We start from the raw sequence: 27797 nt of genomic DNA, 5'->3' as shown, positions 1-27797 counted from the left end.
TTATTCCTAAATATCAGAGAAATAGCACACTGTCAAATAAAGTGTACCAACAGATTTTGGTTTTAAAATAAAACTTTGCACAATAAAATATTCTATGATGGTTTTCATTTGGAAATTAAATCTAGAAATTATTCATGGAACACCACCCAAAACTTTGCACCACCTAAAATAAATGTCAGTTTGAAAACATATACTGCAGTTCTCATTATATTATATTATATATTATTTATTTTCCCATCAGATTTAACACCGAATCCTGCAGCTACCTTGGCTCTTTGAACACCCAAAATATCCTGTTTAATCTCTTTAGTCTGTAAACCATATATTATGTGGTTGACCCAGGTAGGGACCGCATTATTCAGTTTGCGCAGGTCTGCATAGGCTAGGAAGCGATGGAGGATGATAATGGTACACCAACATCCCAGCACAATATGGTAGACCAGTAAGCGTGTGCGACAGGTTGTCAGGGCCTTGCTGTTTAAAGAGCTGTTCTACTACTCAGACAAACAATGACAATCTTCAGATAGGCGAGACTGATGCTGCCTTCGGACGAGACAAACAGCATAACAGTAAATGTTAAGACATATATGTTATTTATAAACACGGTCTCGCAGGAGAGCTTGAATAAGGAGGAGCATAAACATGAGCACAGAAAGCCTGAATGACACACTCCATGTAAGTGATATATCGCTCGGGAGCTGCTGTCAAAATGTCCCCTAATAGACAAGGTATTATCGCTGTAGCCACAACTATCTAATTAAGAGACAAGTGTCAGAAAAGGATGTACTGTACATGGGATGATGCAGGCTCCTCTCCATGGAGATCAGTACTATGAGGCCGATGTTGGCCACGAGGTGAAGATGTATATGATAAGGAAGAGGATTAGGTCAGGGTAGGAGGTATGTTGAGTGACCTTTAAGAGATTAAAGGGAAGTTCAGGATTTTATAACTTGATAGAAGAACTGTAATCCATGATTTGTTTTCTTTAACCTTATCAGTCCCGAGACCCATCTGACTTTCATTTATCTGCATGTTTATATGTTTTTATTATAAAAACCTGATAAAAAGGAATTTATATGAATGCTGTAAGTACAGAAATGGTTTGCTCAGTGGGAAATAAATATCCAACTAGTCTGTGTGGAGTTTGTGACAGCAACTATGTGAGCTTATTACAGTTTTATAGACACTACGTCCTGGGATTTCCTATGATCTTCTATGAAGAACCCCACCCTTACCTTCTAACAACTATTGTGTAGCTTGTGAACGTCATATAGAGCACAACATGTCACATGAGAGTCCCAGCTTTTCAAAGATCGCTTTTAATTGTTTGCAGCTCAAACCATTCAGACTCTACAGACATTTTTGTACAAAGACTTGGCCCCGGGTCCCTTCAGGATCACCCTTGTCTCACAAACACCTTTCTTGCTCAGCCCCCATTAAACACACAGACTAATGGTTCCAACGGATGCAGAAGAATTAGACAAAACTAATGGTACAAGTGTAACGGCGTTCTTCGTTTGTCGAAAGAGAGTCGGACCGAAATGCAGCGTGTTGGTTACTCATGTTTTTAATAGAACAAATGATGATACACAAAATAACAAAAACAACAAACGGAACATGAAAAAACCTATACAGCCTGTCTGGTGAACACTAACACAGAGACAGGAACAATCAACCACGAAATACAAAGTGAAACCCAGGCTACCTAAATACGGTTCCCAATCAGAGACAACGAGAATCACCTGACTGATTGAGAACCGCCTCAGGCAGCCAAACCTATGCAACACACACCCCTAATCAGCCACAATCCCAATAACTAATAAACCCCACTAAGAAATACAACAAACATAAACCCATGTCACACCCTGGCCTGACCAACTAATTAACTAAAACACAAAATACTAAGACCAAGGCGTGACAACAAGCCAGAAGTGTCACAGTTTCTGTGTTATTTGATTGTTATTTCCCTAGGTTACCGCTGGAGGGCACCCTTACCCTGTTTTCTAGATTTCAGGTTACCCTGATTATTACTCATTGGATTCTCCTGTGTTTAATTACCCTCTCTGTTCACCTGGTTGCCTTGTTATTTAGGTTCGTCTGTTGGTCTGTATCTTTGCTTAGGTCTCATGTTTTATTAGTGTGCTCTTGTGCGGTTGCCTTGTTTCTGTTAAGACTAAGTAAAAGTTCTGGATTTATCCTTACTCCTGCTTGCTGTGTTTCTCTGCCCCTGGATTCGAGTTCATACTTGCATTATTGGTATAGTAGTCCTAAGCCTACAATGGACCCAGCAGAGATTTTTCAGTCGTCCGAGGAACACTCCGAATTCCATTTATGGTCGGCTCTCACCCACCATAGAACTGTGATTGGATGTGCATGTACATGCCTAGTTAAATAAAGGTTAAATACAAATTAAATAAATTGGTCGCCATGAGGCGCGACTGCAGACATTGTCAGATGATTTAAGAACTCTTGTGTCTGCTCTGCAGAGAGGACAGTCGGTGGCAACGGCTGCTGCACCTGTGGCTGTTCCTAATCCTCAACTCCCAACCAGCTCAATGTCTTCCTCCATTTGGGACCATCATATGTCATATCCTTGCTCTCAGGACGGGCTCTGGCCTGGGCTACGGCCATATGAGAGAAGCAATCAGACATTTGTTTTAATTGACAAAGTGTCACCCAGGAGACAAAGAGGGTTGTTGATCACCCCATCAGTGGCAGGGACGCTGCTCAAAGACTCATTGTGCTTTGACACGGCAGCCGGAGGGTAGCAGATTACACCATTGACTTTCGGATTCTTGCCGTTGAAAGCGGTTGGATACAGAGGCACTTCACTCAGCCTTTCTGAATGGCATCAGCGAGGTCCTCAAGGATGAACCGACTTCCCGGGACAACTCTGACACTCTGGATGAGCTTATCATTCTGGCCATCCGGATTGACAACCGGCTTCGGGAACGTCGTCGTGAGAGGACGGAGGGGTTCAGAGTTGTTTCCAGTGTTTTGTTTTCTGCTGAGGGAGTCAATTCTTTGTTTGTTCCACTGGCTTATGCTGCGTTTGCTTGTCCTGTACCCCATCAGAGTCCTCAATTCAGCTCTGGTTCTCCTTCATATCCTTCAGAAGAGCCAATACAATTGGGAAGCACTAGGTTTCCGCTCTGGAGAGATGGTGCAGGATTAACAAGCAACGTTGTCTTTACTGTGGTCAGTCTGGACATTTCCATGCCTCCTGTCCCGAGCCTCCATTTGTTTGGCGCATTATGTTCAGAAATCCACAGGCTCGAGCGGTCACGACATTGCTGACGAAAAATCCAAATTGTATCCGTAAAGTGCGTAGAAAGATGTCAATTTTTTTTTAGAATCAATCCTCATGTTGATTTTACAATATATAATCGATAATATGTCAACTGGAATGTAGCTTCTTCCATAGGCGAGAGAAAATGGCTTCTGCGCATACAAAACGCTGCTGGCACCCAGCCATCCACTGACGCGATGGGTTGTTCCTCACTCATTTTTCAAAATAAAAGCCTGAAACTATGTCTAAAGACTGGTCACAGAATCTGGCTGATATCCCTTTAAATGGAGGCATGGCATCCAATGGAACAGAGCGCTTTCAGGAAAAACAGCACTTCCTTGTTGGATTTTCCTCAGGTTTTTGCCTGCAAAATCTGTTCTGTAATACTCACAGACAATGTTTTGACCATTTTGGAAACTTTAGATTGTTTTCTATCCTAATCTGACAATTATATGCATATTCTAGTTTCTGGGCCTGAGAAATAGACAGTTTCAAATGGGTACGTTTTTTAGCCAAAAATGAAAATCCTGCCCCCTACACTCAAGAAGTTAATGCAACCGCTATGTCAGATTTCAAAAAAACTTTACGGAGAAAGCAAACCATGCAATAATACAGTACAGCCTTTAGACAACAAAGCAGTCAAAAAGATACCCGCTATATTAGGTAGTCAACATTACTCAGAAATAGCGTTTTAAATATTCACTTACAATTGATGATCTTCATCAAAATGCACTCCCAGGAATCCCAGTTCCACCATAAATGTTTGATTTGTTCGATAAGTTCCATCAGTTATGTCCAAATATCTTCTTTTGTTAGGGCGTTTGGTAAACAAATCCAAAAGCGCGTTCAGGTCGCTGTCACGCCCTGGTCGAAATATACTATGTTTATTCTTCATTTATTCGGTCAGGCCAGGGTGTGACATGGGTTATTGTGGTGTGTTTTTGTCTTGGGGTTTTGTGGGATGTCTAGCGTTAGTCTATGGCTGCCTGAGGCGGTTCTCAATCAGAGTCAGGTGATTATCGTTGTCTCTGATTGGGAACCATATTTAAGCAGCCATATTCTTTGTGTGTTTTGTGGGTGATTGTTCCTTAGTGTCCTTGTTCCTGTCTCTGTGTTATTTTACACTAGTATAGGCTGTTTCGGTTTTTGTTACGTTCTTTTTGTTTTGTAGTATTTGTATTGATTCGTGTTTTACGTTTGTTCATTAAACATGGGTCGCAATGTACACGCTGCATTTTGGTCCGACTCTCCTTCACCGCATGAAAACCGTTACAGTCGCGCCGAACGTCGGACAAAAAGTTCAAAACGTTCTGTTACAGCCCGTAGAAACATGCCAAACTAAGTATGGAATCAATCTTTGGGATGTTTTTAACATAAAACTTAATTAATGTTCCAACCAGACAATTCCTTTGTCTGTACAAATGAAGTGGAACGTAACTACCTTTCACGTGAGCGCCAGAACGAGGCTGTGGCACTCTGCCAGACCACTCACTCAAAGAGCTCTTATGAGCCCCTCCTTTAGAGAAGAATCTTCAAAACCGTTTCTAAATAATGTTGACATCTAGTGGAAGCCTTGAGATGTGAAACATAACTAATATCCCACTGTATCTTCAATGTGGCTGAGTTGACCACAAACCTCAGATTTCCCACTTCCTGGTTGGATGCTTCTCAGGATTATGCCTGCCGAGTTCTGTTATACTCAGACATCATTCAAACAGTTTTAGAAACTTCAGAGTGTTTTCTATCCAAATATACTAATTATATGCATATTCTAGCCTTTACGGCTGAGTAGCAGGCAGCTAAATTTGGGCACGTTTTTCATCCAAGCTACCCAATACTGCCCCCTACCCCAAAGAAGTTAAGGTTATCTCGATCCTATCGATAATCCTGAATCACCACAGATGTCATATATCCCTGTCCTGTTGGCCTGGATTAGGTTCTAAATACTTAATATACATCTATCATTAATCCAAGGCTATGCCATTTCTTTCTTCTCGTTGGTTCAAATTATAATATATATTATATAAACTCGTCCATAATTATCAATTTACCTTAAAATCACTACCACAAATGACCTCAAATTCATTATCCAAATGGCCCTCCCATGAGACTGATTAGACCCCAACAGAAAGCCATGATAGAGGTCAAAGGTCACCCTTTTACAGTCATGTTCCATACTATATTAGATAAATTAAAGAACCCTTTATCTAAAAGAACTCACGTGTTTAATTAAAACTCAGAAAACAAAACTTCTAATATTCCATATGTGAGTGTACCCCTTTAAGATATCGTGTCTCTGGGAAACATGGAAATCTCCTCAAACCCGAAAGTTTTTTACAAACAAAACCTAATAATAATGATAATTCCATTGTACTCCCTCAAATCATTAGTTTTAAATTTCCTCAATGGTTATATGCAAAACCCATTCTGTCTGTCTGCAAACAGTCTCTCAAAATGCTTGATATGAACACCCTGCCAATAGACCCCCACAACTGTGATTATCGTGCACTGTCCCTTTAAAATAAAATTAACTCAAACTGCAATGCACTTTGCGGACCTGTCATGGTTCCACGTAATGGAAACAGATTGTAATGTTAGTATACCTTAACTTCCTGTTCAATTTCAATCCATAAGAATAAAAACACATTTCGATGGGCACAACTCTATCGCAATTATCTCTCTGTTATTATTTAGAATTCATTAGATTTAGGTAACGGTATCTTCTATGATTCAGTAATTTAAATCCGACTCCATTCTCCAGTCAGTGCTAGGAAATACTTTTGTCACTGGAAGAAGAGGAGAGTTACAGAATGCTTCATTCCCCGGTATGATATCCCCTCCCTTTCGTAGCTGTTCAAAACTGGGTGTTATCCCTTTAATTGCTTCCAGCTTTAATGGGTATGGTTTTTGGTCAGGTCTATAATTTGATTTTGGAACCACTTGCACCGGAGTTACTCCTTTAATTCATCTGTTCCTTTTGCAATGCTAAATCAATAGTTACTAATTAAAAAAATTCACAATTCTGTTCCGACCTCCCCTCTCCCGTCTCGCTACCGCTATCCTCTGCCCCTGAATCTAGTCACGCCTCCTCTTCCTCCTCTGACTCAGGCTGTGGGCGCCTGCTTGTTTTGTCCCTTTCTATCTTTCTTGTTACGACAATCACTGTGATTGTATCCTACTTTCTTGCAGTGCCTGCATGGTGCCTCACAATCCCGAGCAAAGTGACCCGACTTGTTACAATTAAAACATCTATCATCATCTCTATCTCTGTCCTTATCTCCTCTTCTGTTAGCCTTCCATCCCTTTCTGTCAGAGCCCTTACTGGCTATCTCACCCAGAGTGGCCATCAAGTATTCTGCCCCTTTCAGCTTCTTCTTAGTCTCCTCGCTTTTACCGTGCTGTTCAAAATGAATTGCATATCTTTTTACTTCCCCCAGTTCTGCTAGTCCCCACCCCACCAAGGTTTTCTTTACGGTACTGCTAATCTCGGGGCACATTCTGCTGAGAAAAGGTATCTTCAGCTGCTGGTGATATGCAGTGTTAAAACCATCTGCTAGCAGGGGCTCTGTTAACCCACTGTTGGTGTTAAACACATCCTTCAGTCTCTCTAAGTACTGACTGATGGACTCACCATCCCCCTGCCTACATTTGGAAACCTTAGAGAAGTCTGCATGTCGGTGATAATAATCCCTCAAATTATTATACAATTCTGCAATTTTGACAACGTAATCACCCTCTGCCGCCCATGGCACTGTAATTAAATTGTTATGCCCTGGTATCCATTGCCTTTGTACAGCTGCACAGTCCATCCCCACCAACTGCCGTACCGCTCTCTCATCTTCTCCTGTGTTTAACTTGAAGCTGGCTGTCAAACCTTCTAGATCCCTTCTAAATCCTTCCATGCCTGTTTTAGGGTGTACCATTCCCCCCACCTCTCTTTCTACATCCCTATGGGTCCATGCCCTATACACTTCTAAAATAGGTTCCTGTCCTGCGTCCCCAGCCCGTGGGTTGGGTAAGGCAATTAGAGGATACTGACTAGCCTCCCTTTCATCTTTGTCATCCAGCCACTCTGCTACTCCTCTCCTCATTGGGCTATAATTTAGGTTTATGAGGGACCTCCAGAGGAGCCGTGGGAGTTATTGCTCTCTGTTGCTGGCAACTTACATATTCCTTCTTTTTCCTTTCTCCCTCAGCTCTCTTCCTCGCCTCGGCTAACCATACCCTCGCTGTGTCTAGCCCCTCTGCTCGTTGTTTATCTGCCTTGTCCCCACAAACCCTATTTATTTGTTTAATCATTGATTCCAGTTTTTCTATATTTAAATGTCCGTCAAATTCGTACTTACTCCTCAAATTCGTACTTACTACTCATGTCGGGCCAAAATAGGTGTTCCTCTTATCTTTTCCCTGCATATATTTCTCATCTCCCGTTAATTCCGGGACCTCCTTTGGGGTAACCCTTGTAGTTCCTATACCTATTCTCAAAATCTGTGTGTATGTATTTCTATGATCTATGTATGTGCTTTTTCCCGTTATCCAATTACTATAGTTGTTATTCCTGCAAAATCTATGTTTGTGTCTCTTTAATCTCACAATCTATGTGGGTGTCTCCTTTCATGGAATAGTCAGACCTATTTTGCGTGCCTCCTGTAGTTCTTGCCTCCCTCCCTGCTAATATACTTTAGATCAATTACTGTTAGATCTTAGTATGTTAGATCAGCTAATGTATATTGGCCAAGTTAACGGTTAGGTCTCAACATAGATAGTTTAAATTGGTAGTGCAGATACCTTCGAGCCATTACGGATCTGTGTTTTTCCTTTCTTGAAACTTTATCTATAAAGTGTGTTGAGGTGTCGATCGGACATTAGGTCTCACCCGTATACATCTATAAGCTATTTTCCAGGGGTCACAAATCCCTCGTCAACAGCCTATTTTTCTGTTGTTGCTTGTTCTATTGACGTTAATATCTCGTATCTCCCTCCGCTATATTAGGCTTCCCCTCTTCGTTGGATGATCAGACCGACAGTGGGGCAAAAAATTATTTAGTCAGACACCAATTTTGCAAGTTCTCCCACTTAAAAAGATGAGAGAGGCCTGTAATTTTCATCATAGGTACACTATACTATGTCAGACCAATTGAGATTTTTTTTCTCCAGAAAATCACTTTATTTTAAAATCATTATTTTAAAATCAATTTATTTGCAAATTATGGAGGAAAATAAGTATTTGGTCAATAACAAAAGTTTATCTCAATACTTTGTTATATACCCTTTGTTGGCAATGACAGAGGTCAAACGTTCTTCACAAGGTTTTCACACACTGTTGCTGGTATTTTGGCCCATTCCTCCATGCAGATCTCCTCGAGAGCAGTGAAGTTTTGGGGCTGTTGCTGGGCAACACGGACTTTCAACTCCCTCCAAAGATTTTCTATGGGGTTGAGATCTGGAGACTGGCTAGGCCACTCCAGGACCTTGAAATGCTTCTTACGAAGCCACTCCTTCGTTGCCCGGGCGGTGTGTTTGGGATCATTGTCATGCTGAAAGACCCAGCCACGTTTCATCTTCAATGCCCTTGCTGATGGAAGGAGGTTTCAATCAAAATCTCACAATACATGGCCCCATTCATTCTTTCCTTTACACGGATCAGTCGTACTGGTCCCTTTGCAGAAAAACATCCGCAAAGCATGATGTTTCCACCCCCATGCTTCACAGTAGGTATGGTGTTCTTTGGATGCAACTCACCATTCTTTGTCCTCCAAACATGACGAGTTAAGGTCTTACCAAAAAGTTCTATTTTGGTTTCATCTGACCATATGACATTCTACCAGTCTTCTTCTGGATCATCCAAATGCTCTCTAGCAAACTTCAGACGGGCCTGGACATGTACTGGCTTAAGCAGGGGGACACATCTGGCACTGCAGGATTTGAGTCCCTGGCGGCGTAGTGTGTTACTGATGGTAGGCTTTGTTACTTTGGTCCCAGCTCTGTGCAGGTCATTCACTAGGTCCCCCCGTGTGGTTCTGGGATTTTTGCTAACCGTTCTTGTGATCATTTTGACCCCACGGGGGGAGATCATGCGTGGAGCCCCAGATCGAGGGAGATAATCAGTGGTCTTGTGTAACGGCTTTCTTCCAACTCCTCCTCTGACGAAGAGAGGGAATAAGGATCGGACCAAAATGCAACGTGTTTCGTTCGATACATCTTTAATTATGATGAAACACGAACAATACAAAACATCAAACGTCGAAAACCGAAACAGCCCTGACTGGTGCAACAAACACAGAGACAGGAACAATCACCCACAAACACACAGAGAACCCCAGGCTACCTAAATATGGTTCCCAATCAGAGACAACGATAATCACCTGACTCTGATTGAGAACCGCCTCAGGCAGCCATAGAGTAATCTATACACCCCACAAACCCCAAGACGAAACACACTACAAATAAACCCATGTCACACCCTGGCCTGACCCAATACATGAAGATAACATAATAAATATAGACCAGGGCGTGACAGAACCCCCCTAAGGTGCGGACTCCCGGACGCACGACAAAAACAATAGGGAGGGCCCGGGTGGGCGTCTGTCCATGGTGGCGGCTCCGGCTCGGGACATGGAACCCACTCTATGAATGTCTTAGTCCCCCCTCCTCGCGTCCTAGGATTGTCCACCCTCGCCGCCGACCATGGCCTAGTAGTCCTCACCCAGAACCCCACTGGACTGAGGGGCAGCTCGGGACAGAGGGGCAGCTCGGGACAGAGGGGCAGCTCGGGACAGAGGGGCAGCTCGGGACAGAGGAAGCCCAGCACTGAGAGGAAGCCCAACACTGAGAGGAAGCCGAGCACTGAGAGGAAGCCCAGCTAGGTAGTTTAATCCGGCAGATCCTGGCTGTCTGGCAGTTCTGGCAGATCCTGGCTGACTGGCGGATCTGGAAGAGTCTGGCTGACTGGCAGATCTGGAAGCGTCTGGCTGACTGGCAGATCTGGAAGAGTCTGGCTGACTGGCAGATCTGGAAGAGTCTGGCTGACTGGCAGATCTGGAAGAGTCTGGCTGACTGGCAGATCTGGAAGAGTCTGGCTGACTGGCGGATCCTGGAAGACTGACGGCTCTGGCTGTTCCACGCTGACTGGCAGCTTTGGCTGCTTCATGCTGACTGGCGGCTCTGGCTGCTCCATGCTGACTGGCGGCTCTGGCTGCTCCATGCAGATTGACAGCTCTGGCGGCTTCTTGCAGACTGACAGCTCTGGCTGCTCCAGGCAGACTAACAGCTCTGGCAGCTCCTTGTAGACTGGCAGCTCCTTGCAGACTGGCAGCTCCTTGCAGACTGGCAGCTCCATGCAGACTGGCAGCTCCATGCAGACTGGCAGCTCCTTGCAGACTGGCAGCTCTGGCTGCTCCATGCAGACTGGCAGCTCTGGCTGCTCCATGCAGACTGTCAGCTCTGGCTGCTCCATGCAGACTGTCATCTCTGGCTGCTCCATGCAGACTGGCAGCTCTGGCTGCTCCATGCAGACTGGCAGCTCTGGCTGCTCCATGCAGACTGGCAGCTCTGGCTGCTCCATGCAGACTGGCAGCTCTGGCTGCTCCATGCAGACTGGCAGCTCTGGCTGCTCCATGCAGACTGGCAGGTCTGGCTGCGCTAAACGGGCAGGAGACTCCGGCAACGCTGTAGAGGCGGAAGGCTCTGGCAGCGCTAAACAGGCGGGAGGCTCCAGCAGCACAGGAGAGGAGGAAGGCTCCGGCAGCGCTGGAGAGGCGAGGCGCACAGTAGGTCTGATGCGTGGTACTGGCACTGGTGGTACTGGGCCGAGGACACGCACAGGAAGCCTGGTGCGGGGAGCTGCCACCGGAGGGCTGGGGTGTGGAGGTGGTACTGGCTAGACCGGACCGTGCAGGCGCACTGGAGCTCTTGAGCACCGAGCCTGCCCAACCTTACCTGGTTGAATACTCTCGGTTGCCCTGCCAGTGCGGCATGGTGGAATAGCCCGCACTGGGTTATGCAGGCGAAACGGGGATACCGAGCGTAAGGCTGGTGCCATGTAAGCTGGCCCAAGGAGACGCACTGGGGACCAGATGCGTAGAGCCGGCTTCATGGCATTTGGCTCGACACTCAATCTAGCCCGGCCGATACGCGGAGCTGGAATAGAACGCACCGGGCTATGCACCCGCACTGGAGACACCGTGCGCACCACAGCATAGCACAGTGCCTGCCCGGTCTCTCTAGCCCCCGGTAAGCACAGGGAGTTTGCGCAGGTCTCCTACCTGGCGTAGCCATACTCCCTGTTAGCCCCCACCCAACTGTTGCTGCCTTTGTTGCTTCTCCTGTGGCTCCTGCCCGTTGACACGTTGCTTGGTCCGTTTGTGGTGGGTGATTCTGTAACGGCTTTCTTCCAACTCCTCCTCTGACGAAGAGGGGGAATAAGGATCGGACAAAATGCAACGTGGTTCGTTTGATACATCTTTAATTATGACGAAACACGAACAATACAAAACAACAAACGTCGAAAACCGAAACAGCCCTGACTGGTGCAACAAACACAGAGACAGGAACAATCACCCACAAACACACAGTGAAACCCAGGCTACATAAATATGGTTCCCAATCAGAGACAACGATAATCACCTGACTCTGATTGAGAACCGCCTCAGGCAGCCATAGACTAATCTATACACCCCACACAACCCCAAGACGAAACACACTACAAATAAACCCATGTCACACCCTGGCCTGACCCAATACATGAAGATAACATAATAAATATAGACCAGGGCGTGACTTCTTGTATGTCTTCCATTTCCTAATAATTGCTCCCACAGTTGATTTCTTCAAACCAAGCCGCTTACCTATTGCAGATTCAGTCTTCCCAGCCTGGTGCAGGTCTTTGGTCTTGGCCATAGTGGAGTTTGGAGTGTGACTGTTTGAGGCTGTGGACAGGTGTCTTTTATATTGATAACAAGTGGAGGACAGAGGAGCCTCTTAAAGAAGAAGTTACAGGTCTGTGAGAGTCAGAAATCTTTCTTGTTTGTAGGTGACCAAATACTTATTTTCCACCATAATTTGCAAATAAATTCATTAAAAATCCTACAATGTGATTTCCTGGATTTTATTTCTCATTTTGTCTGTCATAGTTGAAGTGAACCTATGATGAAAATTACAGGCCTCTCTCATCTTTTTAAGTGGGAGAACTTGCACAATTGGTGGCTGACTAAATACTTTTTTTGCACCACTGTAGATGTGCGGACATCTGACTCTCACCTTTCTGCTAATATACTCCAGATCAATTGCTGTTAGATCTTAGTATGTTAGACCTGCTAATGTATCTTGACCTAGAATACTACCTATATCAGGGTTCTGTACACAAAATTCTAAAAACAGGTCACCAGGTAAGAATGCACTCTGGGATTTGTAAAATCAACACCTAAACTACACAAAAACAATCAAATATATTTCTGAATGTAGCCCGAGCGTCAATTCCCTCAAATTCGTGAATGAAGATCTACTGACCTGGTCTCGTAGACTGGGAAAAGCTAGGTTAGATCTCGTCACCACCTCTGTCGTGTACCAGTTCACCACTGGCCTGAAATAAACCCTCAAGTCAGAGGTCAGGTCTTTATCTTACAGATCCTGGATCCGCTCATGCACGGATTTCAGCAGTTCCTTGGGACGACAGAGGCAGGTATTGAGATCCGGTTCTCGAAGGACCAATTGTGACGAGAATTATGTTCTCAATGTTCATAAACCCAATTCAATTAACTACTCAGCCTGAAACCCAGAATTTGTAGGTTTAAATGAATCAGATGGAGGCCCAGCTATGATAGTCAGAATTTCTTTATGAGAGCACGCTAGCTTGTTGTACAAAACAATTCATTTTATACTGGTTTCTCACGCACACACATTCACACAAAAATATGCACACACATTCACACAAGCATACGCACACACATTCACACAATTTCCTGCTACCCAGCCGACAAAGATTAGGGACCGTGAAAACACAGTGAGAATGACTCCCTGTCCTCTCCCCAATCTCTCAGTGGCCCCTAGCCAAGGTTGGCCCCGAATCTTGCTCAGACAGTCTGTGCAAGACACTATAATAGACATATTGCTTGACTGACTAAAACTACACACACCATTAATTATAACTTTATGATTTGAGTAAATTTCTATAATTATATGGTTTCTGAGTGGAGTATTCTAATCATTCCTTTAAAGCTATAAATTCCATCAACAGTTAATGAACACAATGACAAAGTTGGATGACAAATCAGCAGAACTCATTGAAGTCGCTGACCAAATTAATGATGAGAGAAATCAGGTGATGAAGATGGAAATATTGATCTCTAAGCAAGCGGAGGAAATCTCATCACTGAATCTCTCGCTCCGTACTCAAGACCTCTATCTGCAAACCATGACAGATGAGTTTGAGACCGAAAGGAGCAGGTGTGACACTCACGTGTCCAACATCAGTACTCTAAGTGCTCAAGTGGACTCTGCAATGCAGCAGAATATCACCCTTAGGTACCATCTGGTGGAAGTCCAGAATGGTCACGCTCTACAGCGTGACAATCCATCCAAGCATCCGGAGCCCTGTACTCACAGGAGTAAAGACGATAGGTTTCAGACGTTGCCTTCCTCATGTGTCCCTCAGTCTTCTCCTCTTTGCCATTCGGCACTGAGTAATATGACACCGCTTGGCCAACAGCAGCAAGGCTTGGCTTCTCCTTTTGGCCTTTCGGCCCCAATCTCTCCACAGCATGAAGCCAACCCTCTCCGCCCGCTTGGCGCGGAATACCTTGACAAACTCGTCAAGAATTTCCCCACCTTTGACCCCATTCCAGGTCAACCAAACGATACTGAGACATTCTAGCTGACATAGAGGGGACGCGTTGGATGGCTACCCGAGCATACGGGTTCTGACAAAAGTTTACCTGTTGAAGCGAACGTCGAATAGACACGTGACAAGGTTCATTCGTCTACAACAGCAACATGTGCTAAACAACTACGCTAAACTTGCCACAGATTTGAAAGTAGAATTCAGTGGTTCTGCGACTCGTAAACACGATAGCTCACTGGCTAACACCGTCAAACAAGCTCGGAACGAACACCCACAAGCTTACAATCATAAGCTTCGTTCAGCTTACTTTGGCCTAAACACTGAAACAGGAATGGAATAGGACCGGTTACCATTTAAACAAATGTTCCTGTCGAACATGTATCACACCTTCATTACCTACTTGGGCCCTGCCGCCCACATTGGCTTGTCTATCTTACAACTCAGAGAGCTTGCAAGCACAGCTTTTGAGGCATCAAAAGTTCACAACGCTAAGAGCCCTTACCACTCGGTATTTAAGTTTGACCAGGAGCACTCACTCCAGTTAGAGGGTGCATTATCAAGTATTGGAGCGTTGAGAGATGACGCACAACAGTTTCTACCACCAAATCATGATTCCAATAACCTCCGCATTCGAAATAACTGTAAAGTACGTCGCCATCAACATGACTACCGCTACAATCGACCTGTTCGCTACGTTCCTGCACACAACCCACAAAAAGTGTCAGAGCACAACGGTATCAAAGGGTTAAAGGACGATCAAAACATAGACCAATGTTCTCCAGAAGTTCCACTACGGGAAGAACTAAAGCGAAAACAATTTGAGAAAAGGGTAAAAGATAAGGAATTTCTTCCACCTCACAGAACTTGAGGTCCGAACAACATTTATGTTCCGGAGAAGGTATAGAAGATCGGTGAAGAATCCAGCTACGAACTGGTCCATTTGGTACAATTTTGTGAAACTCATGGGAGACAATACGGCCACATTACCATAAACTGTTTATACAATTGCCTCAGATATGAGGCTTACATCTAATTGTTGTATAAGATGAATGAGTGAGGATGATACTGTTTGTGAAATTGTGTAATGTGATTTTGGACTGTTGAATGAAGGAAACTCCAATAAATCAGAGGACCGCCCATGAGCACAGTTATGGTCTGGTGTCCTGGAACAGGCCCCATTCTGCTCTTCCGAATAAAACCCTGACCTTGAGAATTTCTCAACAGACCATGTTTCTCTCAATTACGAGATGACAAAGGTTGCGGACCAGCTTAACTCGATAACGAGAGGGCCAAGGTTTGAGAGGAGACCATAAACCTAAGGTTTGAGTAGATGGCTGAATCTTTTAACCACACCACGTGGTTAATCAGTTTAATCACGTAATAATAATTACAGAGTTATATGATAAAGATTAATCTTCAGTTTAATGATGCCAAAGACACGACACATCTACGAAATAGAAAATAAGCAACAAATAATGTCAGTTTACATAAATTATGTTTCACAACTGGATTATCAAATGAATGAAGTGGGTTACCTTCTGTATTTGTGCCCTAGACAAGGGTTTAACCTCAGAGGCTGTGGACCGTTTAGTTCTGAATTACACTAACTTAGAGTGGCATGGAAATATGATGACATTACTAAAGTAGGCAAATAATTAGTAGGAAACACCTTTTGCCAGAGATGGCAATGTTGTCATTACTGTTACTGGCAACTGAGGGCTTGCTTGATTTGTAGACATAATTGTCATCCAAAACCTAACCTTAATTTACTTGTTGTAAAGCACTGAGGTTCCAAACTTCATTTTAGATGAGACTGACTTTTTGACCCAAATAATCCTATTTACACTTTGTAGTCAATTTTCACACTAGAATAAATGTTTCGGACTCATATCGATGCCACAAAGGGATTAGTTGGTTTGTAGGGGCAGTTGTTCTTTAATGACCCCCCCACACACACTGCCCCCTCCTGACACCCCCCCCTCCTCCAGATAAGGTCCTAATGAGTCCTGTGGGTGTCATCACCTCCAAGCTCATATCAAGTCATTATAACCTTGTTACCAACAACACACTCTTCTGTAGCAGGGAATTACAGAATAGCATCATGGTTGTGTTTGTTTGCCTATTTCAAAATACAGTTAGTCTTCTTGTCGGTGGATGTACTGTGAATTATAATGATTTATTACATTTGTAAAGCCCTTTTCATTGTACAGAATCATCTCAAAAGTGCATTTTATTTTATTTGGGGACACAACTAGATAGGGCAACTGACACAAAGAGCCCAGCTGACAATATATAGTACAAGCACACGAAGGAGCATAGATATCAACAGAAAACACTCCCAAAGAGAAATGTCTTTAAGCCGTTTGTGGTGCCTTCAGGTGGTCCAGGAGGGCATTCCAGAGGCTGGGGGCAGTCGATACCCCAAGGAGAGGCATTTGGTCCTGGGGGCGTGGAGGAGCAGGCTATGGCTTGATCTGAGGGTGGGGCTATGAAGGTATATCAGATCTTTAAGATAAGGAAGGGCAGTGTGATGAACACACTGGAAAGTCAGCAGGAGGGTTTTTGAATTCAATCCAGAATGAGATGGGGAGACAGTGCAGAGATACAAGATGGGGGAGATGTGATGGTGTTTCCACACTCTCATCAAGATCCTGGCAGCACTGTTCTGGATGTATTGGAGCTTCTGGAGACTCCTGCCAGGGATCCCGAGGAAGAATGTGTTGCAAATTTTTTCCCACCTTTATTTAACTAGGTAGGGCAGTTGAGAACAAGTTCACAATTACAACTGCGACCTGGCCAAGATAAAGCAAAACAGTGCAACAAAAACAACACATAGTTACACATGTGATAAACAAATATACAGTCAATAACACAATAGAAAAATCTATATAGAATGCGTGCAACATGTAGTAAGATTAGGGAGGTAAGGCGATAAATAGGCCATAGTGGCGAAATAATTACAATTCGGCAATTAAACACTGGAGTGATACATGGGCAGAAGATGAATGTGCAAGTAGAGATACTGGGGTGCAAAGGAGCAAAAAATAAAAAATAACAATATGGGGATGAGGTAGTTGGGTGGGCTATTTACAGATGGGCTGTGTACAGGTGCAATGATCGGTAAGCTGCTTTGACAGCTGATACTTAAAGTTAGTGAGGGAGATAAAACTCCAGGTTCAGTGATTTTTGCAATTCGTTCCAGCCATTGGAAGCAGAGCACTGGAAGGAAAGGCGGCCAAAGCAGGAGTTGGCTTTGAGATGACCAGTGAAATATACCTGTTGGAGCGTGTGCTATGGGTGGGTGCTGCTATGGTGACCAGTGAGCTGAGATAAGGCGGGGCTTTACCTAGCAAATACTTATAGATGAACTGTGCTAGTGGGTTTTGCGATGAATATGAAGCGAGGGCCAGCCAACCAGAGCATACAGGTCGCAGTGGTGGGTAGTATATGGGGCTTTGATGACAAAATGGATGGCACTGTGATAGACTGCATCCAATTTGCTGTGTAGAGTGTTGGAGGCTATTTTGTAAATGACATCGCCGAAGTGAAGGATTGGTAGGATAGTCAGTTTTACGAGTGTATGTTTGGCAGCATGAGTGAAGGATGCTTTGTTTGCGAAATAGGTAGCTTATTCTAGATTTAATTTTGGATTGGAGATGCCTAATGTGAGTCTGGAAGGAGAGTTTACAGTCTAACCAGACACCTAGGTATTTGTAGTTGTCCACATATTCAAAGTCAGAACCATCCTGAGTAGTGATGATAGAAGGGAGGGGGGGTGCGGGCAGCAATCGGTTGAAGAGCATGCATTTAGTTTTACTTGCATTTAAGAGCAGTTGGAGGCCACGGAAGGAGTGTTGTATGGCACTGAAGATCGTCTGGAGGTTTGTTAACACAGTGTCCAAAGAAGGGCCAGAAGCATACAGAATGGTGTCGTCTGTGTAGAGGTGGATCAAGAGATTACATAGCGGAGAAGGTACGGTGGGATTTGAAATTGTAGGTGATCTGTTTGTTAACTTGGCTTTCGAAGAGTTTAGAAAGGCAGGGTAGGATATATAAAGGTCTATAACAGTCTGGGTCTAGACTGTCTCGCTCTTTGAAGAGGGGGATGACCGTGGCAGCTTTCCAATCTTTTGGGAATAGGCAATAGTCCAGCCTTGAGGAGATAAAAGCATGGACAAGCTCCTCTGAGTCAGACTGAGTGAGGGTGGGACGATGTTCGGCAATGTTCTTCAGGTATTAAATGACATGTCCAGTTGTTTGATGTGGCTGTCAAAGGTTAGGGAGGAATCAAGCTTAAGTGTTACACACAAGTGTTTGAGAGTTAACCTGGGGTTGCATGTAACGTGTGGAGTCCTTAGGGTGTACGTGTGTGCGTACGCTCGTGAATCTATTTGATGTAATAGCTCATTAAGAGAGGTGATGGCCCCAGGTGTCTGCATTGAACATTCTCTGACGTGAAGACTAATAGGGCAGTGTCAACATAAACACACTTTACCTACTAATTAAAATCCCACTAACTATCATGGACCCTAATGACCTCACTATCACATACACAAAACAAACACATGAACGTACACACTTGCATGCTGCCACAGGTTAATCGGGGAATGGCAAACTCCCCTCTCTCTGTATCTCTGGCACCCCTTCTCTCACTCACTAAATCTCTGTCTCTTTGGCAAATAATGCAAATTAAGCCTTAATCTAGTAATTCCAGTATATAACAAACTGATGAAAACAATATTGGCACAGGGTGAGACCCAGATGCAGACACGGGAGGCAGATGGTTAGAGTCTCTGATATTTATTAGTATCCAAGGGGCAGGCAAGAGAATGGTCGTGGACAGGCAAAAAGATCATAACAAGGTCAGACCCCAGGAGGTACAGAGTGGCAGGCAGGCTCGAGGTCAGGGCAGGTAGTATGGTCAGGCAGGCGGGTTCAGAGTCAGGGCAGGCAAGGGTCAAAACCGGGAGGACTAGCAAAAGAGAGATAAGAAAAAGCAGAGGCATGGAAAAAACACGCTGGTTGACTTGACAAGACGAGACAAACTGAAACAGAAAGACAGAAAACACAGGAATAAATACACCGGGAAAAATAAGTGACACCTGGAGGGGGTGGAGATGATCACAAGACAAGGGAAACAGATCAGGGTGTGGCAAAAATACGACTTGTGCTTTGTGTGCAGTGAGTGTTCCCTCTGCTGTTGATGTGTCTGGCCCTCCCAAAGGCAGATACAATATTCGGTACAGAGCTATAGTTACAGATGTAGGAGCTTAATTTCAGGCAGTTTGCTGCAGCAACAGGAAATGTGAATTATTATGTGGATTTTAATGAATGGAACTTTTATTTAGGGGTTGATACATTTTTCTTTATGGCAAATTCGGTCTGAAATTTGACGGTGGAAGTGACAAACTTTAGAAGTTTGCATTTCCTGTTTCACAGGAAAATTCTCAGCAACAAAAGAGTGATCATATTTAATCCTACATCTGTACCTACATCTGTACCTACAAGTGAACTACCCTTCAGGTTCATTCCCCCACCATGTCCAAATGGAAGTCTACAGGATTTAACATTCACTAAGTGTTTCCAGAACAAGACCAGCCCTTCTAAATCATTTCATCATATAGCTCTGATAAAGGTCACTGCCTCAGTAAGATCTTTAAATCTATATCTCTCTAATGATAAACCTTGTTAAATCCGTCAGTCATTGTGTTGAGAGGGTCTGTAACGGTTCTCGTCTGGTGAAGGAGAAGCGGACCAAAATGCAGCGTGGTATTTTTGATACATGTTTAATGATGACGAAAAAACACGAACAATACAAAACAACAAATGGAACGTGAAAACCTATACAGCCTATCTGGTGACAACAAACACAGAAACAGGAACAATCACCCACGAAATACTCAAAGAATATGGCTGCCTAAATATGGTTCCCAATCAGAGACAACGATAATCACCTGACTCTGATTGAGAACCGCCTCAGGCAGCCATAGACTATGCTAGACACCACCAAGACAAAACACACCACAAAAAAAACCCATGTCACACCCTGGCCTGACCAAATAAATGCAGACAAACACAATATACCTCAACCAGGGCGTGACAGGGTCAGTGCTCCTGTAGGTTGTCTAGCTCTCAATGGTTCTATTGAATCGGTGTTTGAAATCATACTGCCACTCCGTGAAGGGGGATTTCGACCTTGAGATGGTTCTCAGCGGTTCTTGCTTACTCCTAATAACTCTGCTAAGATTCAGTCTTAGCAGAGGGTGCCAGAGGAGGAGAAACAGCCGTGCTGCACTTCTGCCCTGATTACCACCAGAGTCTGATCCCCTGACTCAGAATCCTGCTCCCTCTCTCTCTTTCCATCCCTCTCTGGTTGTCTGTCTGCTTTTTTCTACCTCTTTATATACTTTGCCTTTTGTTCTCTCTTTCTTCCTGAGCTGACTCTTCTCCTACAGCTACATTCTTAAGTGTACATGTATCAGCTATGAAATACAACAAAATACCTTTGCTTTACATTGTCTTTATTACCTGTAAAGTAATCAGAGAGTGCTGTAATGACATAAAGATTCAAGAGGACCCTTTGTCATTACAGCACTAACAGTATTCCAATCACATAGTGAAAAGCAGGAAGCCAGTGAAGGTGTCCAGTACGCAAAGCCTGGTTGAAAAGACATCAGTTTGAATTATTATAGTGTCATGCATCTTCATAATGCCCAGCTCACATGGGCTTATTAGACACTATTTGTTGTAAATAAAAATAAAACGATCATACTTATATATACACACAGGTACATGCATACTTACATGCATACACTGAGTGTACAAAACCAACAGCTCTTTCCATGACATACACTGAGTGTACAAAACCAACAGCTCTTTCCATGACATACACTGAGTGTACAAAACCAACAGCTCTTTCCATGACATACACTGAGTGTACAAAACCAACAGCTCTTTCCATGACATACACTGAGTGTACAAAACCAACAGCTCTTTCCATGACATACACTGAGTGTACAAAACCAACAGCTCTTTCCATGACATACACTGAGTGTACAAAACCAACAGCAAAACCAACAGCTCTTTCCATGACATACACTGAGTGTATGACAAAACCAACAGCTCTTTCCATGACATACACTGAGTGTACAAAACCAACAGCTCTTTCCATGACATCACTTTACACTGAGTGTACAAAACCAACAGCTCTTTCCATGACATACACTGAGTGTACAAAACCAACAGCTCTTTCCATGACATACACTGAGTGTACAAAACCAACAGCTCTTTCCATGACATACACTGAGTGTACAAAACCAACAGCTCTTTCCATGACATACACTGACCAGATGAATCCAGGTGAAATCTATGATCCTCTTATTGATGTCACCTTTTAAATCCACTTCAATCAGTGTAGAGGAGGTTAAAGAAGGATTTTTAAACCTTAAGACAATTGAGACATGGATTGTGTATGTGTGACATTCAGAGGGTGGGTGAATGGGCAAGACTAAATATTTAAGTGAACAGGGTATGGTAGTAGGTGCCAGGCGCACCAATTTGAGTGTGTCAAGAACTGCAACGCTTCTGGGTTTTTACGCTCAACAGTTTCCTGTGTGTATCAAGAATTGTCCACCACAAAAAGGATGTCCAGCCACTTTGACACAGATGTGGGACACACTGGAGTCAACATGGGCCAGCATCCCTGTGGAATGCTTTCAACACCGAGTCCATGCCGAAACGAATTGAAGTTGTTCTGATGGCAAAAGGTTCGGTGCAACTCAATGTTAGGAAGGTGTTTATGTATGATATACAGTGGCTTGCGAAAGTAATCACCCCCCCCCCCTTGGTATTGTCCTATTTTTTTGCCTTACAACCTGGAATTAAAATATATTTATTGGGGGGTTGTATCATTGTATTTACACAACATACCTACCACTTTGAAGATGCAAAATATTTTGTATTGTGAAACAAACAATAAATAAGACAGAACCTGCAACCATGGAGAGGTAAATACCTGTTTATTTATGGAACAATTGCCCTGATTAACTCCTTAGTCATATCTCAGTTTACTCACTTATGACGCTGCCTACTCCTGATGATTCGTTTTTAAAATCATATGAGCAAAAAATATTTAGCTTTATCTGGGACGCTAAACCAGACAAAATAAAATGTGCCTATCTATATAATGAATATGAATTGGGTGTGTTGAGATTATTAAATATAAAAGCACTAAACCTTTCTCTAAAAGTTTCACTCATTCAAATGTTTTATTTGAACCCTAAATGGTTCTCAAGTAGATTACTTAGAAAAGCTCCTCCATTGTTTAAAAATAGCCTTTTTGCCTTTGTGCAGATTGTGTCATGCATAGGTGTAATAGGTGGCAGGGAAGTCAGGCGCAGGAGAGTCAAACTGAGTGTAAAATGGAGTCTTTTAATAAAGATTCACAAGTATGCTCCATAACAATAAATTAACAAACAAACCAAACATGGGTACGAGGACCCGACGCGCACCTATGCAACAAACATACTATACTGACAATAAAACAACCTCTGACAAAGACATGAGGGGAAACAGAGGGTTAAATACACAACAGGTAATGAATGGGATTGAAAACAGGTGTGTGGGAAGACAAGACAAAACCAATGGAAAATGAAAAAAGGATCAATGATGGCTAGAAGACCGGTGACGTCGAACGCCGAGCACCGCCCGAACAAGGAGAGGCAACGACTTCGGCAGAAGTCGTGACAGTACCCCCCCCCCCTGACGCGCCAGCTGCGCGTCGACACCGGCCTCTGGGACGACCCGGAGGGCGAGGTGCAGGGCGATCCGGATGGAGACGGTGGAATTCTGATAACATGGAAGGATCTAACACGTCATCCACCGGAACCCAGCATCTCTCCTCCTGCCCGTACCCCTCCCAGTCCACGAGGTACTGAAGGCCCCTCGCCCGACGTCTCGAATCCAAAATGGATCGAACAGAGTACGCCGGAACCCCTCGATGTCTAGAGGAGGCGGAGGAACATTACGCACTTCAGCCTCCTGGAGCGGGCCAGCCACCATCGGCCTGAGGAGAGACACATGGAACGAGGGGTTAATACGGTAATGAGTGGGTAGTTGTAACCTATAACATACCTCGTTCACTCTCCTCAGGACTTTAAACGGCCCCACAAACCGCGGACCCAGCATCCGGAAGAGCATGCGAAGGGGCAGGTTTTGGGTCGAGAGCCAGACCCTGTCCCCTGGTGCGAACACTGGGGCCTCACTGCGGCGACGGTCTGCGGCAATTTTCTGGCGCCTTATGGCACGCTGAAGGTGGACGTGGGCTGCCTCCCAGGTTTCCTCAGCGTGCCGAAACCAATTGTCCACCGCAGGGGCCTCGGTCTGGCTCTGATGCCAAGGAGCCAGAACCGGCTGATACCCTAATACACATTGAAAGGGAGTAAGGTTAGTGGAGGAGTGACGTAGCGAGTTCTGAGCCATCTCTGCCCAGGGCACGAACTTCGCCCACTCCCCCGGCCGATCCTGGCAATAAGACCGCAGAAACCTACCCACATCCTGGTTAACTCTCTCCACCTGCCCATTACTCTCGGGGTGAAAACCTGAGGTAAGACTAACCGAGATCCCCAGACGCTCCATGAACGCCTTCCAGACCCTTGATGTGAACTGGGGACACCGATCAGACACTATATCCTCAGGCACCCCATAGTGCCGGAAAACGTGTGTAAACAGGGCCTTTACAGTTTGTAAGGCCGTAGGAAGACCGGGCAAAGGGAGGAGACGACAGGACTTTGAAAACCGATCCACAACGACCAGGATCGTGGTGTAACCCTGTGAAGGTGGAAGATCAGTCAAATAATCCACCGACAGGTGCGACCATGGCCGTTGAGGAACGGGTAGAGGTTGTAGCTTACCTCTGGGCAGGTGTCTAGGAGCCTTGCACTGGGCGCACACCAAACAGGAAGAAACATAAATCCTCACATCCTTAGCTAAAGTGGGCCACCAGTACCTTCCTTCAAGACAGCGCATCATCCGACCTATCCCAGGATGACCATAGGAGGGTGACGTGTGAGCCCAATATATCATTCGGTCGCGGACAGCAGACAGAACGTACAGACGACCAGCTGGACACTCAGGGGGAGAAGGCTCTGCACGTGACGCCCGCTCAATGTCCGCGTCCAGCTCCCACACTACAGGCGCCACCAGACACGAAGCTGGGAGTATGGGAGTGGGATCCATGGACCGCTCCTCTGTGTCATACAGCCGAGACAATATGTCTGCCTTAATGTTCTGGGAGCCTGGTCTGTAAGAAAGAGTAAACACAAAACGAGTGAAAAACATGGCCCACCTTGCCTGGCGATGATTCAATCTCTTCGCCTGCCGGATGTACTCCAGATTGCAGTGGTCAGTCCAGATGAGAAAAGGGTGTTTAGCCCCCTCAAGCCAATGTCTCCATACCTTCAAGGCTTCTACGACAGCTAACAGCTCTCGGTTCCCCACATCATAGTTTCGCTCCGCCGGGCTGAGTTTCTTCGAAAAGAAAGCACAGGGGCGAAGCTTCAGTGGCGTACCCGAACACTGAGAGGGCACTGCTCCTATCCCAGCTTCGGATGCGTCCACCTCCACTATGAATGGCAAAGAGGGATCCGGATGAGCCAGCACAGGCACCGAGGAAAACAGAGTCTTCAGAGACGGGTGAAATGGATGGCTGAATGAACCCCTGATGCAGGGATTCAGAGACATATGTCTCCATAGCCTCCGTCTCCGCTTGCGACAGGGGATACACGTGACTCTTGGGATATGCAGCGTCTACCAGGAGATCTATCGCACAATCCCCCCATCGATGGGGTGGTAATTGAGTCGCCTTCTTTTTACAGAAGGCGAGAGCCAAATCGGCATATTCGGGGGGAATGCGCACGGTGGAGACCTGGTCTGGACTTTCCACCGTAGTAGCACCAACGGAAACCCCTAAACACCTACCTGAGCATTCTCGCGACCACCACGTGAGAGCCCTCTGTGGCCAAGAAACAGTGGGGTTATGACAAACTAACCAGGGTAGGCCTAGCACCACAGAATACGCAGGAGAATCAATAAGGAAAAGACTAATCTTCTCCTTGTGACCCTCCTGCGTTATCATACACAAAGGTGCGGTTACCTCCCTGATAAACCCTGACCCTAATGGTCGACTATCTAAGGCATGAATAGGGAAAGGCATATCCACAGGAACAATAGGGATCCCTAAACTATGAGCTAGACTTTTATTAATGAAATTCCCAGCCGCACCTGAATCTACTAGTGCCTTATACTGGGAATGCAGTGAAAAATCAGGAAAAGAGACAGAGACAAACATTAGTGCAGCAGAGGGCTCTGGATGAGAATGGTGCCTACTCACCTGGGGTGACGCCAGAATGCCCTGCCTGCCCTCTCTATTCCCAGAGGAACCAACCCGGCACCGATCAGCAGTGTGCCCTCTGCGACCATGAATGGTGCTCGAGCGGGAACCCCCTCCGGTCTCCCTGCGCACCATCCCTCCCAATTCCATAGGTTCGGGAGAGAGGGTGCGGGAGGATGGAACAACCAGACCCCGATCTAGACGTCCACGAGTAGCCAGCATGTTGTCCAGCTTGATGGGCATGTCCACCAGCTGGTCGAAGGTGAGGGTGGTGTCTCTACAGGCCAGCTCCCGACGGACGTCCTCGCGTAGACTACACCGGTAATGGTCGATCAGGGCCCTGTCGCTCCATCCAGCGCCGGCAGCCAAGGTCCGAAACTCCAAAGCAAAATCCTGGGCACTCCTCATCTCCTGCCTCAGATGATAGAGGAGCTCACCCGCTGCTTTGCCTTCAGGTGGGTGATCGAATACTATCCGGAATTGGCGGGTGAACTCCTCAAAATGGTCCAACGCCGCATCCTCCCTTCTACACACAGCGCTGGCCCATTCCAGGGCTTTCCCGGTGAGGCATGAGACGAGGGCGTAACTCTTCTCACGGTCAGATGGTACTGGGGAGGCCGTGGCTAGATATGTTCAGTTTGAGGAGGAAACCCTGGCAGCCAGCAGTATCTCCGTTGTATCCCGTGGGTAGGGATAAATGGATCCTCGATTCCGGAGAGGAAAAAATGTTCACTGGAGATTCCGGTTGTGGTGGTGGTGGTGGTGCTGGAGAAACTCCCTGTCTCTCCCAGCGATCCATTTTCTGGACAATGTGCTCCATGACGGAGCTGATACAGTCAAGCTCCCTCGCTTGTTCCTGAACGCGTTCCTCCAGGTCCATGGGCATAGTGTCCTCTCCTGCTGACTTCATATATATTGGTCAGAGATTCTGTCATGCATAGGTGTAATAGGTGGCAGGGAAGTCAGGCTCAGGAGAGTCAAACTGAGTGTAAAATGGAGTCTTTTAATAATGATTCACGAGTATGCTCCATAACAATAAATTAACAAACAAACCAAACATGGGTACGAGGACCCGACGCGCACCTATGCAACAATCACACTATACTGACAATAAAACAATCTCTGACAAATACATGAGGTGGAAACAGAGGGTTAAATACCCAGGTAATGAATGGTGCGGTGTCAAGACAAAACAGGAAAATGAAAAAAGGATCAATGATGGCTAGACCAGTGCCGGCCCCAACAAGGAAGGCAGGCTTATTTAGACAATCCCCAGTCCAGAGCTGCAGAGCTGGCTACAATTCCTAGTCCGGAGCTATTACAGGGAAATATTCCCAGTCTGGTTGCTAAAATACCTGTATTTATGGGAAAGGTTCCCAGTCCAGAGCTTATATTGTAAATTGGAATGGTCCGGAGCCTTCCGGAGTTTAACAGTCCGGAACCTCCTGAGACGGTCCACGGTCCGGAACCTCCAGCTCCATGGCCAGAGCCTTCCCCTGAGCCGATGCCCAGTCTAAGCACGGCGTCCAGTCCAGCTCCAAGGCCAGAGTTTTCTTCGGCATTGGTGCCAAGTCCAGGCATAGCGTCCAGTCCCGCTCCATGGCGGGAGCTTTCCCCTGTGCCTAGGTCCAGTCCAGGCACAGTGTTCAGCCTGTACATTCCACAGAGCTGGGCTTTATGGAAGAGTGGCCTGAAAAAAGCCATTGCTTAATTAAATAAAAAAATAAGAGGCATGTGGGAGACTCTCCAAACGTAGTGAAGAAGGTACTCTGGTCAGATGAGACTAAAATTGATATTTTTGTCTAACAAGGAAAATGCTATGTCTGGCACAAACCCAACACCTCTCATCAGCCCGAGAACACCATCCCCACAGTGAAGGATGGTGGTGGCAGCATCATGCTGTGGGGATATTTTTAATTGGCAGGTACTGGGAAAATTGTAAGAATTGAAGGAATGATAGATGGTGCTAAATACAGGGAAGTTCTTGAGGGAAACCTGTTTGTCTTCCAGAGATTTGAGACTTGGGATGGAGGTTCACCTTCCAGCAGGACAATGACATTAAGCATACCGCTAAAGCAACACTAAAGTGGTTTAAGGGAAACATTTAAATGTCTTGGAATGGGCTAATCAAAGCCCAAACCGCAATCCAATTGAGAATCTGTGGTATGACTTAAAAATTGCTGTACACCAGCAGGAACCCATCCAACTTGATGGAGCTGGAGCAGTTTTGCATTGAAGAATGTGCAAAAATCACAGTGGTTAGATGTGCCAAGCTTATAGAG

General features: G+C 45.3%; 1 pseudogene; it reads right to left on the bottom strand.

Annotated features, from left to right (window-relative positions):
* LOC135549384 (olfactory receptor-like protein OLF2) lies at positions 1–27116 on the bottom strand (annotated as a pseudogene).
* Positions 27117–27797: the final 681 nt, after the last annotated feature.

Source organism: Oncorhynchus masou, chromosome 12, assembly GCF_036934945.1.
Source record: "Oncorhynchus masou masou isolate Uvic2021 chromosome 12, UVic_Omas_1.1, whole genome shotgun sequence".
NCBI lineage: Eukaryota > Metazoa > Chordata > Actinopteri > Salmoniformes > Salmonidae > Oncorhynchus > Oncorhynchus masou.
This window is presented reverse-complemented; position numbering and strand designations above follow the sequence as displayed.